Source organism: Suncus etruscus, chromosome 13 (genome assembly GCF_024139225.1).
Source record: "Suncus etruscus isolate mSunEtr1 chromosome 13, mSunEtr1.pri.cur, whole genome shotgun sequence".
Classification (NCBI taxonomy): domain Eukaryota; kingdom Metazoa; phylum Chordata; class Mammalia; order Eulipotyphla; family Soricidae; genus Suncus; species Suncus etruscus.
Window position 1 is genome coordinate 51471476 of NC_064860.1, and position 18384 is coordinate 51489859.

General features: G+C 39.7%; 1 protein-coding gene across 4 annotated transcripts in view; it reads left to right on the forward strand.

Moving 5' to 3' along the window:
• APP (amyloid beta precursor protein) overlaps nt 1–18384 on the forward strand; it is a 310266-nt gene that overhangs the window by 1122 nt on the left and 290760 nt on the right. The gene's annotated exons all lie outside the window — the stretch shown is intronic.

The window sequence follows — 18384 nt, forward strand, 5'->3', positions numbered from 1 at the left end:
TGTGGTGGGCAGCTCTGTCGAGGGGCTTTCTCCAAACGCCACCCCACTTTCCAGGCTCGCTGATGCCATCCTGCGCTGCAGAGTCCTGGGGATGGGGGGGAACCGTCCGCGGAAAGTGGGGTGTGCAGTCTGGGAAAGGGCAAAGGCGGGCGGGCGGTGGGGTGCATAGAGCTCGCCTCTCCAGGGCATCAAAGGGAAGCGTTGATAAGGAGCCGGGCCTCCGCCCTGGCAATGCTGGGCATTCGGGGTTAGTCCACGCAAACTGGGAACGTCCTTGTGGGGGTGTTTATTTTATTTTTTTAGGGTGCACATTAAAGGATTGAATTGAGTGAAGACTAAGACGGAGAAGATGGCGCCTCTGCAGTGCAGCAAAGAAAAGCTGTGTGGAGGCTGGCTGCAGCCTGGCGAATTCCACCCACCACTAGGTGTAGAACAAGTCTTCTCCCATTCATCCAACTCGCCAAGGGCTGTGCAAATGACTTATTTTTCTTTTTTTAATCCAAAGAGGCTTGGAAGTTCTTGGCGTGGCCGTGGAGAGCCCCGAGGATCTGTCTGTCGAGGTTTCTATTAGGAATCTTTCCATTTGCAATCTCCCCTCCCCAGTTTTTACATCCCTCTTTTCCCCAACCTCATAGTAATTTTCCAAAAATATATTTTTTTTCAGATAAATGTTTTCCGGAATTCCTTCTGAGGACCTCAGACATTTCACATTATTCCAGTTTTTAAGATTCTTAATTTCATTAAGGCCATCGAACTTTTTTATTTTTTACCGTCTTTCATTTTTTTTTTTTTTTTTTTTTTTACCTACAGTAGCTTTGGATTCACCTTAGGGTTAGTTTAAAACCGGTTGCCCCAAGAAGTTATGCATTTGGTTTTCCATATTTAAAACATACGTTTCATTTAGGGAACTCTGATTTCTGATAACTTACATTTGTGCCTGCATTTGTTTCAAATTTCTTAAGTGCCTTACTATACATTAAAAAACAAGTTATTAAAAGAATTCCATAACCTTTATATCTGAGGGTTTTGTTCAAAAGGCAAATGTTTAACTTTTGGAGCTATGTTTGCTCTGTATAGAAAGAGCTCATGTGCTAGCATAGCAAATAGGACTCAGGGTGTTATTTTTTATTTATTTTTTTTTTGGCCAGTATGATTTTTTTTTTTTTTTTTTACTTTCTGCCATTCTTCTGGGTATTTTGACTGGTTCTTGTCAGCTTCTTTCAAGGATGGAGGTTAGAGTCAGATTAGATCATTTTTGTTGGCATTGATGGAAGAATAGACCATTCTCTATCGCATAAGGGGGACTTCAACTGTATCTCTGCTCTCTGGAAGGATGTAATTGTGAGCTGTGACTTCAGAAACAGACCCCCTTCTTGATGGCTCTAAAACAAATTATGAACAGTGATAATTGGACAGTTAGGTTTTGGGGGTAAGTTATATTAGACTGAGAAATTGGCTCCATGTATTGAGAGTATATGATATGTGTTTATTTAAACCTGTTTGAAGTTTTATTTTCTTACATTGGGGAATTTAATCACAATATTCTGCTTTGACGAAGCTAATCCACAGACCGTAGAAAGCTGCTTCGTGACTAATATTACTCGGCTGCTAGACACCTGCAGATAGAATAGTGCAGCTCAGATGTGACTGTGATCTCTAAGGAGTTACTGTGTCTTGCTAATCTATGGGAAGCCATGATAATGGGCAGGACACAAAAGCTTCTCTCTTGTCATCCTAACCAGCAGAGGCTCCTGACAGGCACTAACTTGTGAGGCTATTAGTACTGCAGAGGAGGATTCCAAGAAGAATAATGAGCCGTGGTGTTGATAGGGGACATATACAGAAACAAGCATCTGAATAGATCACAAAGTTAAAGGGAGAACTGCTGGTTCTTTGAAAAGAAAAGGGGGGGGAAGCAGAAACATAAAAAGGAAGTCACATGTTTCATTAAATGTTGATTTGAAGGAATATGAGAGTTATCCTGATAAATACTTTATAATAATATTACATTTTTCTTAAATAATATTTATTATTATTAGTAGTGGTACTATCATTTTGGTGTTTGGGACCACACCCAGCAGTGCTTGGGTTTACTCCTGATTATGTGCTCAGGGGATCACTCCTGGTGGTGCTCAAAAGATCATATGGGATGGCAAGGATTGAATGCAGGTTGGATGCTTGTGAAGCAAATGCCCTACCCGCTATATTCTTGCACTGATCTGTATTTGGAAGACATTCTCTGTTACTAGAGGCTTCATATTTATATTGTTTATGGCCTACTAGAGTCTTCTGACTGGAGTCTTGTATGAAGGTAAAGATTGTCAGTATCTGAAAACAAATATAGCAGTTGTGTGTCTTTCATATGACCACTGATCAAAGACAACTTTGACTACTAGCCAGTAGAAACCAACTCTTGGTTTGTGCAGATTTGAACAGGATGGGGACATGCATTACCTTGAGAACTTACAAAGCTGCTTTCTCCAATAGTGTCCTTAAGTCTTTATCTCCTTGTTTCTATTACAAATGCAACAAGAAATCTTTTTTTTTTTTTGGTTTTTGGGTCACACCTGGCAGTGCTCAGGGGTTATTCCTGGCTCCAGGCTCAGAAATTGCTCCTGGCAGGCACAGGGGACCATATGGGGCGCCGGGATTCGAACCGATGACCTCCTGCATGAAAGGCAAACGCCTTACCTCCATGCTATCTCTCCGGCCCCAAGAAATCTTATAAATATATTTTAAATGTAGTTTCCAGGATGAACGGTTGAGTTTATCTCTTGTTTCACCCCTACTTCCTTCCCCCAGGAAGTTTGAAAAGCCAATGAGATATAATTTTTTATGATGATTATAAATGAAAAGCCAAAGTCTTAAATATGAACAGGAAAAGTACAGATTAAGTGGTATAGCTAGTAAAGGTTTGTAATGTAAACATCTCTCTGTTTAAGGAGTAAAGGAACAATGGAATGAGGTAATCATGGAGAATTTCCTGCTAGTTCTTTTCCAGCCAGGTTTGATTTCAGGTCAAAACTGAAGGCTTTATTTACAGTCTTAATTTCTATCCCACCATCAACATCAACTCTTCTGTCTGCACCACACACCACGCTTCACCCTACTGTTCACACACCTGCTTGGCACCGGAGGTTTGAAGGGGTCAGATGTTTGTCTTCATCATCTCTCTTCTCCCTGCACCTGGTTTTCATGGGCTGGCAAGGTACTTCAGTAATAAGAATGAGGTGGTGTGGGCTTTGATTTAATTAACCTTTTGACATCTTCTTCAAGGGACACATTGATTTCCTTTGGGATTGAACCCCCAGCCCATTGCACAGAAGATATGACAGCAGACACAACAGCTTTCTTCAGGAAGCTTCTTGAAGGGAGGGAGGACAGATACTAAGCAAATAATTAAAAATATATGCTCATGATTCCTCATGGGCACTGAGATAGGAAGGAAAGGTACATGCTGGAGTGTGGAAGTTGGGAGTTTCTGTAAGAAAGATCTGATAAGATGTGTTCAGTGGTTCCTGATGAACTCTAATTGGATTTCTTCAATGAGTCCTGGAGATCTCTAATGGGGTATTTTCAGTGGGCCCTGGAGATTTCTGACTGGATTTCTTCTATGAGTCCCAGAGATTTCTGATGGGGTATCTTCAATGGGTCCTGGAGATCTCTGATGGGTTATCTTCAGTGAGTCCTGGAGATTTCTGATGGGGTATCTTCAGTGGGTCCTGGAGATATCTGGTTGGGTATCTTCAATGAGTCCTGGAGAGTTCTGATTGGGTATCTTCAGTGGGTCCTGGAGAGCTCTGATTGGGTATGGAATCTTCAGTGGGTCCTGGAGAGTTCTGATTGGGTATCTTCAGTGGGTCCTGGAAAGTTCTGATGAGATTTCTGATGAGGTGTCTTCAGTGGGTCCTGGGCAGCAATGACAGGTTGGGAAGAGAGTATGGCTGAGTTATCTTCTGTAGTAGGCTTCTACACTGGGAAACCATTCCTTTTCCATCCTGAGGTCACAGTGGCAGATGTAGGGAGTAGAATGGGGGCCTCTACATGCCATCTCCTGCAGTCCCTGGGAAATGTCACTCTTTGTCTTAGCCATTACTCAGAGTGGTGGCTCGGGCTGGAGGAAGGTGGAATGGTAGAGAAGAAACGAAGGAAAAGGAATGAGAATTTTCCCGAGTAAAGCACAAACTCAGCTACCAAAATGTTTAATAATTCTGGGTTTTGAAAAAGAAAACAAACAGTACCTAACAACTCAAACTGAATTTGAAAATGGGGACAAATAATGTGTAATGATTTGCGTAAAGAAATCAGGATTGATAATAATAGTAATAATAATAATTCTATTAGTAACAGGACAGTATTGTTTTCCTTTGGGGGGAAAAAGTAGGTGAATTTTTCTCTTCAGGTAAATCCTGATGAAGAGAGATGTTTTACTCTGAGATAATCTTGTAGAAATAGATATTCATCAAAAATAAAATTAGAATGACCATTCTGGGAATAAATAGTTTCTCTTTTTTTTTTTTAATATAATTTTTATTTTGATCATAGTGGCTTACATATTGTTGACAATAATATTTTAGGTACATATTTACATAAAATCAGGGGGGATTCCCATCCCCAAATTGTCCTCCCTACACCCCCGTTTCTGTCTTACCTCCCATTTCCTCTTCCCTCACCCCCAGGGCGGCTAGAATATGTGGTCCCCTCTGTCTCTAACCAACTACTTAGTAGTCTTGCATCAGTTTGGTCTTGATGCCTCCCTTATTTCCCCCTCTAAGTAGGGGCAGGGGTAGCTAGTTCAAGTTGCGTGGTTTTGCCTGAAAAAGAGAAAATAAATAAACCGGGGTAAGAGTTTAATACCCTGAAAATGGGCAGAATCCTTCTAGAGGTTCTCATCATCGATTTGGGAAATGAAGGAGAAAAAGAAGTTGAAACACTCCACCAGTACCAAAAGAAGTGTCAAATATCCAGTGAGGACTCCAGCTATAACGATAAGCACCACAAAAAAACAGATAAAAAACAAACCAAAACAAATTAAAAACAAACACAAACAAACAAAAAACACGCCGTGGTCTTGAAATAAGAAACATGGCGTAGCACATAATAGTTTCTCTTTTTAAGCCACTATTTTTGAAGCATTTATATTCTTATTGTTTTTATTATTATTATTTTTCTTATTGTTTCTTATTGTTCATCACTGATCATTCTTTGAGAAAATGATGTTTCATAGATTGGCTCATGGTGATTAAGGACTCCAATTCACATGTATGAAGAATTAATTGTGGTAGGGAATTAAAAGGTTTTTTTTTTTTAAGATTTTATTGGTGTGACTATTTTGGAGAAATAGGCAGCACAGATTTAATTTGAAGTATACTATCTTGTGAAAGAAGATCAGAAAGGGAGAGGTGAGATATTTTTAAGCCCTTTCTGGGAAATAGTAGGCTTATTCCCACTTATTATTTATTTTTATTTCATTACTTGTGATAAGCTGGCCAAGGGTCAGGGGATTTGTCACTTGCTCAGGGAAGGAACAGAGCACTGGGTTCGGTTCAAGAACCTAGCCCAGAATAATTTGGGTTTAAATTTTAGTTCTGTCCCTCTATGTGATTAACTGTAGTTCCTCTGAGACTCAGTTCACTTTACAAAATGGGGAGGTGGATGTCACTGATTGTTGAAGTTCACGATGATATAAATGCAAAATGCTTGGCACAGTGATGTGTGTGTCCGTGATGTCACACGTGAAGCATTGCTTGTAAGTTAGCACTACTTGTACAGGTGGAAAATAGATAAGTCTCACACATAACTGAAAGTTGGAAACATTCATGATGTTTCACTTTTGGGCTAATCTACTTTGCTGGGGAGACCAAAGGGATAGCCCAAAAGGCTAGTGTACATGTGTCAGGCCCATTTTATCCCCAACATTGCCTGGTATTCCCTCACGCACCCTCAGGAGTGATTTCTGAGTAACCAGACAGGAGTAGCCCTTTGAGCACTGCTGGGGCGGGGAGAGGTGATGAGATGATTGTAGGAACTAGGAAGATTGTTCTCATTGAGAATAAATTTAAAACAGTATCAGGTTTAGGGGCCAGAGAGATAGGGCACTTTCCTTGCATGAGGCAGTCTTGGGTGGATCCTCAGCAGCCTATATGATGTCCCTTTAATCCCTCAAAGCCCAGCCCTGCCAGGAGTGATTCCTGGTTGCATAGACAGAAGTATGCCCTGAGCACTGCCAGGTATGGCCCCAAGACAAGAAAGTATAAATAAAACAAAGAAAGGACATAAAACAAAAAAAGGACATTGAAGCTTTAGGGATATGTCTATTTTGAGCTGCGGCACCACTTGGCTCCTGAGCACTGCTGGGAAGAGTATGTGTGTTCCCCCAGCATTGTGTACAGGGCAGGGAATCTCTCCCCAACCTCATTCTCACCGCTGGGTGTGGTCTTGTTTCAAACCAAAAAGAAAAAATGGTACCACAGCTAAACATTTTAGAACATCAACTGTAAAATTTTACTTGTTAAATGTATTTTATGTTTCCATCGACTTTTGGAAAAACAATCCATGCTCATTGAAACAGTCATCCGGTACAGAAATGTGGTAAAAGCAATTTAGACACATGCAAAAGATCTGTTTCCAATGCACTGCGCTGGCAGCTGGCCACACACATCTCTTGGGCAGCACATTGGCCAGCTCGGTGACTAACTCAGCTGTGAGTTGACTATCAGCTCAGTGCAGGGCGCTGTGAACAAACTGGGTTCCATTTTGGTGTCATTTGCCAGGGTAGGCAAAAGTGGAAGATTTCTTTCTTTTTTAAAATATTAATTACTTAATTTAAATACTGGTTACAAGGTAGTTCATAACACATTTTTTCACAATTGCAAAGTTGTTCAGGATTGAGTTTCAGGCATATAAAGTCCAATACCCTTTCCTAGTGCACATTTCCCACCACCAATATCTCCAGTTTCCCATCCTCCCCCTGCCTGCCTTCTCTCTTTCTCTCTCCTCTCTCTCTCTTCTCTCTCTTTCTTCTCTCTCCTCTCTGTTTTTCTCTTTCTTGCTTTTTCTCACTCTCTTCCTTTCTCGTTCTCCCTCCCTCTTTTTTGGGGGGGTGGGCACTGGTTTGCAGTATTGATACTGAGGGATATCATGCCTATCACTTTATCTTCTTTCAGCACCCAGTCTGTGTCTAGTGATCAATTCCAACTATCATTGTCATAGTGGTCCCTTCTCTACCCTAACAGCACTACTCTGCTCTTTGTGGCAAGCTTTTAAGCATGAACTGGTGTTCCTGACCCTCATCCTTATTGTCTGTGGATACTGTTATCATACTTTGTTTTATATCCTACAGATGAATGTAATAATTCTATGTCTATCCCTGTCTCTCTGACTCATTTCGCTCAACATAATACTAAGAAGTGGAAGATTTCTAATGCCACCCAAAGTGTTTTGGTTGTAAAATAGAAGTGAAGTGAACTTCTCCAGAGGACAAGGAAATCTAAAATCAACCTCTTGTGAAGATTATTTCTGTTAGAAACTTTTTTTTTCTTCAAAATACAATGAGTGGCAGGAACAGACAGACACTCCTGTCACCTTTAAAGGGTTATGGCGATCCCATTGCTGCATCTATTTTGTTTATTATAAGATAAGTTTGTCTACTGGATGATCTCACTCAGCTATGGTGGAGAGAGACAAAACAAGGAAGTGGTTACTAGGAAACAATGGTCTTGGGTTTCAAAACTCATATTACTGAACAGTGGAGAAAATGTCAGGGGAGAAATGAAGAGGTGAACGAGAAGTAAGAAAGACATTGGGAGAGAATGCAATAAGCATTACATCAAAACTATAAGCATTATCACTATTGTGACCATGTTAGCTAAACTATAGTGAAATAACTTGAAGAGGATTCTTTTTTTCCATCTCAAATTAAAAGTTAGACTAGGCCTCTTTGGATGGTACAAAATGGGTATGGTATGGTGTGATGACTAAAATATAATGAACAAATGGGACCAGAGAGATAGAGTATAGTGGGCATGGGCTTTTACCTGGCAAGCAACTGGCCTGGGTTCAGTCACTACCACTTGGTGGTCTTGACCCCACAAGGAGTGATCCCTGGGCACAGAGCCAGGAGTATACCCTGAATACACTGGGGTGTGTTTGCACTCTTCCAGCCCCACCAATTGACACAGCAAAGAATCCTTTAGCAAAGAATGCATACTTATTATCCAAGTTCATGTAGCGTTTGCTGGGAAAATGTAGCTGATGTAACTACTTTTGATTTGGTTTGATTTGGTTTGGGGCAGTGTTTGGATTACTCCTGGCTTTTCATTTAGGGATCTTTCCTAGTGGGCTGGGAGGACCTTCTGGGACACCAGGGATTGAAACTGAGTAGGCCATGTGCTAGGCAATTGGCCTTCCCACTGTATTATCCTTCTAGTCCTGTAATTATCTTTGCAGTCAACCTTTGCATCAACTAAGCTGGCCCCCAGCCCTATATGAAGGGTCCCACATGTGAGCAGGGACAATAAGCAATGTGGACATTTTAGAAAAGAAGAGCTTTTTCAAGTATTATTGAAATTATTTAGGAAGAACGACAAGCCAGTTTATTATTAACTATTTTGAACAATAATTTATTTAGTCATGGTGAGTTACAAAGTTCTTCAGGATTGGATTTCAGGCATACAATATTCCAACACCTATCCCTTCACCAGTATCCACTTCCCTCTGCTTATGTCCCCAGTTTCCCTCCCAGCCACCAGCTTGCCTCTATGATAGGAACTTTTTTTTTTTTTTGGTTTTTGGTTTTTGGGCCATACCCGGTGGTGCTCAGGGGTTACTCCTGGCTGTCTGCTCAGAAATAGCTCCTGGCAGGCACGGGGGACCATATGGGACACCGGGATTCGAACCAACCACCTTTGGTCCTGAATCGGCTGCTCGCAAGGCAAACGCCGCTGTGCTATCTCTCCGGGCCCTGGAACTTTTTATTTTTTTAATTTTCTTATTTGGGAGGAGGTTTAATCCACACCCTGCAGTGCTCAGGGGTTACTCCTGGCTCTGTGCCCATAATTCACTCCTGGCAAGCTTGGGGAACCATATGAGATGCCCGGATGGAACCTGGTCTGTCCCAGGTTGGTTTCATGCAAGGCAAACGCCCTACTGTTGTGCTATCTGATCATAACTTTGTTTGTTTTTTGGCCACACCCGGTAATGCTCAGGGGTTACTCCTGGCTATGCTCAGAAATCGCTCCTGGCTTAAGGGACCATATGGGATGCAAGGGATCAAACTGAAGTCCTTCTTGGGTCAGGCATATGCAAGGCAAGTTCTCTACAGCTGCGCTACCGCTCCGGTCCCTGATCATAACTTTTTAAATACATTTTTGGCACTGTGATCTACAGTTCTTTAAGATAATAAGGTTTCATCATAATGTTTTCCCACCTTTCAGCACTTCCCCTCCTTTCTCCACCATTAGCAAGCCATTTTGTAGCTAAACATTCTCAGACTCTTCTCAGGACTCATTTCTTTATATTCTTAATTTCTAGATGATCCCCAAGTGAGATGCTTTTAGTGTAATATTTGATTCAGCAGATTCTGGTGGTGGTGGTGGTGGTGGTGGTGGTGGTGGTGGTGGTGGTAGAGGTGGTGGTGGTGGTGGTGGTGGTGGTGGTGGTGGTGGTGGTGGTGGTGGTAGAGGTGGTGGTGGTGGTGGTGGTGGTGGTAGAGGTGGTGGTGGTGGTGTTGGTGGTGGTGGTGGTGGTGGTGTGTGTGTGTGTGTGTGTGTGTGTGTGTATGTATGTGTGTTTGTGTGTGATTTATTTTATGAACACAAAATTGCTCTTTGCAGGATTTTCTTCCTTAGAGAGCTCAATCAATTGCCCTCTCCTTTCAGTTTGCTTCCAGAGAAACCCACATATTGTCTTGACTGGGGAATGAAAGGCTCCCTCATAGGGGCTAGAGTTGATAAATGGCTTTTCAGGTTACTTGGAAAGAATACTTAGGAGAATAAGAGATTTGCAACAGGAAGAAAAGTCGTTTGTATCAAGTGAAGAAATGCGTTATTACTTTTGTTGCTTTGTTAAATGTTAAAAAGGTTTAATGAGTGTAATATATTTTGACCCCTCTGAGACATTTTCCAAGAAGAAAAACCACAGGCTTAATACCACCCTTGAGATGTATTTGTGTGTGTCAGGGCTGCCCCTTCACCTCCTAGTTACTGCAAACTCCTCTGTTCAGTTTTGCCTTGCCCACTGTTGATTACAATAAACCAAACAAGTCAACATCATTTTAGCTTTTTTTTTTTTTTTTTTGGTATTTGGGCCACACCCGGCAGTGCTCAGGGGTTACTCCTGGCTGTCTGCTCAGAAATAGCTCCTGGCAGGCACGGGGGACCATATGGGACACCGGGATTCGAACCAACCACCTTTTGGTCCTGGATCGGCTGCTTGCAAGGCAAACGCCGTCGTTTTAGCTTTTTTAATCAAAAATAATCAAAAAATAATATCAGTGTAAGGCTTATTCAGTCCTCCAAAAGCCCCCATTTTTTTGATACCAGCTTCCATGATAGATGAATTTGAGATACATGATTATTTTACTAATTCTGCTCAATTCTTTTGTTAGTAACAGAATTAGTGCACAGGATATCTTAAGTTAGTGTAAGTCTCTTAACCACATTGGTTTTTGTTATTGTTATTGTTTTCCAAATACCTCCTTACTTACATTTAAGGTTATATGGCTACTTCAAGTTATATATGGCTACATAGGCCCTGCAGTACTAGTGATGGTTGAGGAACCAAGGATGGGTTTGGGAATGGGCATATATGCATATATGTATCTGCCCAACCCACATGATTCAGAAGAAAGAGTAACTGCTCACAGACCAACATTAAAACTTGTCACCTGAAAAAGGATATTTGAGAGCAAGTCATGCACTTAACTGGATATACTTCATTACTCATTAGGTTTTTTCCAAACCACTTTGACTTGCACAATCATATATCCTGTGAGACATCACTGTAGATAACGTTGAAGTTAGCTGATCTGTTCTTCATAATCTTCCTTAAAATATATGCATATTAGTCATTCTGAATATCCCTTCATCCCATAAATGTTTTCTCATCTGATCAGCAATTTAAAACGGAAATTACATTTTGGTAGAAAATTCCTATTGTAACCAAGTTTTTTATTGGCACACCCCAAAAAAGGAAAATGCTTTCTCTATTTAGCAAATATTTTTTAGGTCCCTGTCCTGGAGGGAACTTAAAGTATAGTGAGAAGCTGATAGACAAAATAGGAGTTTGGTAAACTGAGGTGAGTTGAGTAAGGGAGCATCACGTGATGTGTGTAGTCTTGACATATATGTGACATTGTAAGGGAACTTCCTTCTCCAAATGTAAAGTTTGACTTCTGGTGGGGAAAATCACATTTACCATAATGTGAAAAGATTATGTGTCAGGGGTCTACTTTGGAGCTTTCGATTATAAAAAAACCAAGTGATAGGAAAGAAAAGAAAAGATAGCATTGATTGTGATCTTTACTGTAATTTGTTTCACCACTCACCACAATCAATGCCTTAAATCTGGTATTTACTAAATGGTGTGTGTGTGTGTGTGTGTGCGTGCGCGCGCGCGTGTGTGTGTGTGTGTGTGTGTGTGTGTGTGTGTGTGTGTGTGTGTGTGTGTTTGTGCGCATGTGTATGTGCTGGAGATTGAACTCAGGGGCCTCATATTTTCAAGGCCTTTTGCTCTACCTCTTATTCAAATTCCAGGCCCTGCATAAATTTATTCAGTGAATACACTAGACATTTTATTTTGTGCATAGAGTACCATGTGTTTGATTCATGTCAGTTTTGTTCAATTCTTTTTTATTCAGGTCATTGGTAATAGCACCTAACTATAAGCATAGAGAAAAGTAGTCTTTAACTAAGATATGTACTATCTTTTGTAGAATATTTTTGTGAAGAGGCTTCCTAAATGCTGTCAGGAACTTAATGATGTTAGTCTTTGTTAATTCTTTGTTTCAGAAATTCAGTTGGTCTAGCAAAACCTGCCTTGTCCTTATAATTATTTTATCAGTCCTCTGACTGATTAGGAGACTATCAATTGAACATGCATAGATATTATTTGTTTGAGTAGGATAATTGTGATGAGATAGAATGTACATATTGAAATTAAATTGAAGAGGCAACAAAATAAAAAGGTTGACTTATTCCAATCCTCCTCCATTTTTTTATTATATAATAGCTAATGTTTACTTTTCTCCTCAATGTGATTCAAGATTTGAGTTGGCCCTTTAAGAAAAAAAAATTTTTGTTCTGCTACTTCTTTTCTCTAAATGAATTGTACTTTTCAAGTTCAAGGACTTGAAGTCAATGCCACTATATGCTATTAACTTGACAAGCATTGAAAATCTAATTGAGGTTATTATGATTAGCCTTGTATCTTGCTAGTATTTTCTCAGACATGTTTTTAATGTTTTGTGTCAAGTGTTAAATCCTCTTTATGCCACAGAACCCAGAAAATTTAAGTCCGATAATAGTAAACTAAAATTAAAAACCCTATCTTTGGACTGGAAAGATTACAGGAGGTAAGGTACTTGCTTTGCATGTAGCTGACCTGGATTCTATCCCTGACACTCCATACTGGTCATGAGGAATTGATTCCTGTGTACAGAGCCAAGAGTAAACCTTGAACACTGCTGGGTATATCTCCCCACTCAGGACAAGGACTGAAAGGACTCTGGAGATGTCTAGGGAAAATAAAAATACTATAATTGCTTTGTGATAGGGGCTTCAGAGGAGATTGATGCTTAACCCAAAGGATTACTGAGTGAGAACCTATCCTCCCATTGCTGGTAATTTGAGGGATTACCATGGCTGGTAGTTTGTGAAGAATGCTACTGCCCAGAGTACATTGTGGACAAAATTGCAATTTTAGAACTACTGCATTCCTGTTCAGTGATGTATGAAAGAAGGGAGACTGGGCATGTGACTGAGTGGCTGAAGGAATAGAGGGAAAGCTGGAGAGAGAGAGATGGGCAAATTAACACAAGCCTTGGAAACTAGGTAATTAAAAATTCAACTTGGCCATTGGAGAGAGCCATGATGTGATAATGAACATTTGGTGACAGGGGAATTTATCTATATGATAGTGAGTAAATTATTGCCAGTCAGTTCCTTTCCTTGTCTCTTTGCCATACAAAAATTTCACTTCACTTCAGTGAGTTGGACTCAGCCAGAATCTGAATCATTGAGAATTTTCAGGGTCATTTCCTAAGTTCACGACCCTGAAATATGGAAGGATTTTGTTTCTTGGGAATGTTAATGTGTTTGTCAATTTGTTTATAGACTTCAAAAATATCTGGCAAGGAGACAAAAAATAATTTTTGTAAGTTATTTTTGACAAGAAAATAAAGGAAATTGACAAAAATGAATCGAAAAGTTTATATTACCATATATATTATATATACCATATATATAATATATTACCATATATATATTACCATAGGTTACCTTATGTCAAAAACTCTTTGACACTTCACTTCATTACCTTTTTTCTTTTCTTTTAGTCTTAGAACAACCAGAACTTTAACTCAAAGCTATAAGTTGTTTTGTTAGCACACAGTGAGGTTCAATATTTAATTAGGTATTTAGATGATATGTTTGCTTATTCTGTCTACACACACACACACACACACACACACACACACACACGCGCGCGCGCATGCATGCATGCACGCACACACACATACACTGTTTTTCCTGGACATTTGTGACTGATTTGTTAAATTGACATTTTTATTTCACATCTCTTTTCCCCTCCTCAATATGCAAAAATGGAGTTCAATATTCAGTCAGTCTATGTCAGAATCTTTTTGTGATATGAGAAGTGTAGGAAGGCCTGTAGGTCCGTCTATGTTTGGAAGGATTCTATGGCCTGAATCTAGACAGACTAGATTCTTTTAGCCCTTGCATATAGCCTGCTTGGGAAAGAGATAGAGAAATCATTAGGCACAGCTTTGCAAAGTCTACCAGGCAAGAATGTGCAGTCTTTCTGGAGATGGTAGTCAGCATTGGACCCAGGTTTCAAGGATGAATGGAAGTCAATTATTCCACAGTAGAATTTTCTGGACACAAGGGAAGAGGCAACACTGGCTTTGTGAGTGGGAGAGAAGTGGTTGGGGAATAGAAGCTTTATATGCCTTGCCAAGTTTGAAGTTCATTTTCTTAGTAATATAGGTACCTAAAGGTTGCTAAAATGGGGTATCCAATGATGTCATTGTTCAGTTGGTCTTAATAGTAATCTCAGTGTCTTCTTATCTCCTTGACTTGGCAAGAAAAAGATTGTATGTGCTCTAGTGGCTAGCAGTATTGCCATCAAGAATGCATCCCAGGTTTCTTTTGAGGGATAAAAGGTGTGAGCTATCCTGGTCCTCTGGAAAGAGGAGGCTAATGGTTAGATTCCAGGAGCTGAGTGGTAATACAGGGGCCAAGGCATATGCCTTGCATGTAGCCAACCCCGCAACATGGTGCCCTAAGCATTGACAGGTGGAACTCTAAAGGACCTTGGCCACACATATGTGACTGTAGAGGCCAGAGAACCTCCAAGATAACTCAGATGATCCCTGGCACCATAGGGCCCTAGATACATCAAATTCTCAGGCCCTGGGGCTGGAGAGATAGCACAGCGGCATTTGCCTTGCAAGCAGCCGACCCAGGACCTAAGGTGGTTGGTTCAAATCCCTGCATCCCATATGATACCCCCCACTTTACCTGTGCCTGCCAGGAGCTACTTCTGAGCAGACAGCCAGGAGTAACCCTTGAGCACTGCAGGGTGTGCCCCCCCCCCCAAAAAAAAATCTCAGGCCCTTTCATTGATCAATTGGCATTGGTTCATTGAGAATTGACAGGAAAGGCCTCCAGACCTCCTAGCACGGCTGAGGATGACTGTACCCTAAAATAAACAAATAAAATTATGCATTCTAAACCAGATCAAAGAAAGGTTTTTCCATGAGTAATTAGAATAGGAAATAACAAATTAAAACAATTAATGGTGAATGGTGAATGAATTAATGCTCCATAGAATGGAGCAGTGTTTCACTCAGTTAATCTCTTAGATATTATTTTACTTTTTTGGGGAGATGGGCACACCTGCAGTGCTCAGGAATTACTCCTGGCATCTCTTGGGGAACTCTCTGGGGTGCTGCTGATCAAACATGGGACAGCTGCATGCAAGGCAAGCTTTTTACCCACTGTACTGACTCTCCAACCCCTCTGAGAAGTTATTTTCTTTCAGAATTTTCTTCATCTTCATTTAATCCTCAGGCTTGACTCTATTTGGGGGGGTGGGGCGGGAACACCTGGTGATGCTCAGGATTACTTCTGGCAATGTGCTCAGAAATCACTCCTGATTTGGGGGATCATATGGGACGCCGGGGGATCGAACCGCGGTCCATCCTGGTTCAGCCGTGTGCAAGGCAAATGCCCTACTTCTTGCACCACCACTCTGGCCCCCAGGCTTGACTCTTTTAACTAGTACTCTTTAGTAAAAGTAATTGGTACTGTAGACATAATGTAAAATATTCTCTGGGTCATCTATGAGAGCACAAGAAATGGGGAGATTGGTTTTGATATGTATTTGTTAATCCCAATGTACTCAAATATTTTAATGTGGGTCATTATCAAACTTTATGAATATGTATATTTTGTGAAATGATTACCAGTTACATTTAATTGGCATTCATCTCATCTACATGTATCAATTCTCCATTATAAACTTTAAATTAAATTTGTTACATATCAGTGATACCTCAATAAAACTGGAAAAAATAAATGATTAAAATTCGGTAAGGGAAATATATTATGTTCTTTTTTCTATATGAATTTGAAATCTTACCCATTTAGCATGATTTCTTCCAGACCATTTACATTTCAAGTACTTAATAGCTATATGAGGTTGATGTTTACCATAGATAACAGTCTAGATATTGTAGAACTGATTCAACTTCTGACTATGTAGAAAAATAGAGATTATGTAGCAGGTAATCTCCATAAAACCTTTCTAAGTCTTCTCTTTTTACAGATGAAACTCTTGGGATATGGAGATTCTAAATTAGTGGCAATTTAATGTTAAGATCAAAACGCTTTCTTTGGTGCCTTACTTCTAGGACTTCTGGATCACATTGATGTTTTCTTTTTCTGTTTCTTGTTGTCCATTCCTTATATAGAATGGTAGATGATTTCTGACAGTTGAATTCTTGAGCCAGGATTCTTCAGAGTATCTAACCCACTTGAGAAAGTGTGACCAAAGCTGGACAAAACTCTCTTTGGGTCCAAGGGATGAAATTAACCAGATGTATCTAAGAACTCTCCATAGAGTAGGGATGGAAGTTGATATTTGGCTAGTTTTGATATTGGACTAATGGTCTATCTACTTCTCTATTCTTTGGCATAGGCAGTGTTTTGAGTTGAGGTCTTTTGGGATGTCAGAGTATGTGACTCTGGACATAAGTTGAAATGTCAACTCCCCACTGAAAGGAAAAGAAATGGACAAGTTATTACTGAATATGTTTTGTTGTGTTATGAGTATGGTGTCTGTTCTAAGAAAGAAAAATATTTCTTTGATTAATTCCATAGTTCTTGTTTGTTTGTTTGTTTGACAACTTAAGTCTTGTGTATGCCTGGCATGTAAAGGAGTAATTTTCAGAGCATAAACAAATGTGGAATGTTTATGGCATGACTTGTCGGACTACTAAAGAGGAAGCATTGGTGTGATCCTGGGATCATTGCTGTCTAATATTTGTTTCATAGTAAGAGAATGCTTGATGAGGGAATGTTTAGAACTAGAAATTGTTTCTCTTTTTTTTTCTAAACCGTGAGCCTGGTCTTACAGATTATTTAAGAGTGCTTTGAAGATTATGTTTATGAATGTGACTTAGGTTGTGTGAGTGAATTTAGATTTACTGTAAGCAGTACTTTTTGTTTGAATTCTTATTTTTTTTAATCTTTACTTTGCAAAGCACTCTTGATTTGTAAGTTAAACGTGCACTGGATTTTCATCTGTATTCTGTGGTGAATAGCATTGCATTTTGCAAATGCTGATGTATGAGATAATTAGAGGCTTCAGGCTTTCAAGAAGGAGTTAAAAAGGAAAGAAAATAGCCTTATTTCCTTTGATATTACTGATGAATTCAAGAATATTTTAATTATTTAAAAAATGTTTTACTTTTGGGATTGGAGCAATAGCATAGTGGGTATGTCATTTGCTTTGCATGCGGTCGAATAGGGTTCCATACCCGGCATCCCCCGAGCATGCCAGGAGCGATTTCTGAGTGCAGAGCCAAGAGTAACTCCTGAGTGCCAGCAGGTGTGACCCCACAAAATATGTATGTATATAGATATATACTTTTGTTTTTACTCCATATTTGGCTGTGCTCAGGGATTACTCCTGACTCTGCTCAGGTTTCACTTCTGGCAGGCTTGGGGTCAGAGTTGTCCATATGGGTGTTGGGGAACAAGTCTGCGTCAGCTGCATACAAAGCAATCTCATTACCTGCTATACTATCTCTGGCTTCCAAAATATTATTTAAAATTTGGTGTATTTGTAGGTTTTTTCTGTATTGTTTTTATCACTGAGAGGAATTAACTGTTTAGAGTTTTAAAATGTTTCAGAGGGTCATATTTGTTAAATTAATGTTTTCTTAAAGTGGAAAATAATAAGTATGTGTAGGTAACTTGGAATATATAAAACCATGTCAACGACTACTGCTCATAAATGTCTTCTAAATAATTTATAAGGCTTTGGGGGAAAGTTTCATTTTACATTCCGTGTTTTATTCCTTCTCATTAAATTTCATGCCATTGTAAGAGTTTCTTTTTTTGTGACTATAATGTTTAATGGGCATATGAATCTGTAGAGGGAAACTGGGGTTATGTGATTGTGGATCTATGCATTTTTTTTATTTGGCACTTACAGTCTCAAAGTAGACTAGAACTAGTGGTGTAGGGCAAGGTTTTATTTTATATATCTAGTATTGAATGCTCTAAATGACCACTCAGATCCTCAAGTAGTCTTCAATATGGGGTTCCTTGAACTGTAATATAGAACTTAAAGAAAATGAGATTAGCACATGTGTTTTGACCTGGGATGTATTCTCTCTCTCTGTCTCTCTCTGTCTCTCTGTCTCTCTCTCTCTCTCGATATATGTATATAGACATATACATATACACACATACATATATATCCCTCTTATATTTTTTTAAATCGAACTATTTTGCATCACTAAAAATTAGGAAAAACATAAAATGAGGTTAATAGAAACTAGAGATTCTCAAAGATAAAGATTCAAGAAAAGCCTGACCTAGAATTCCACTAAGCAACCCTCTGACTTTCATATTTCTA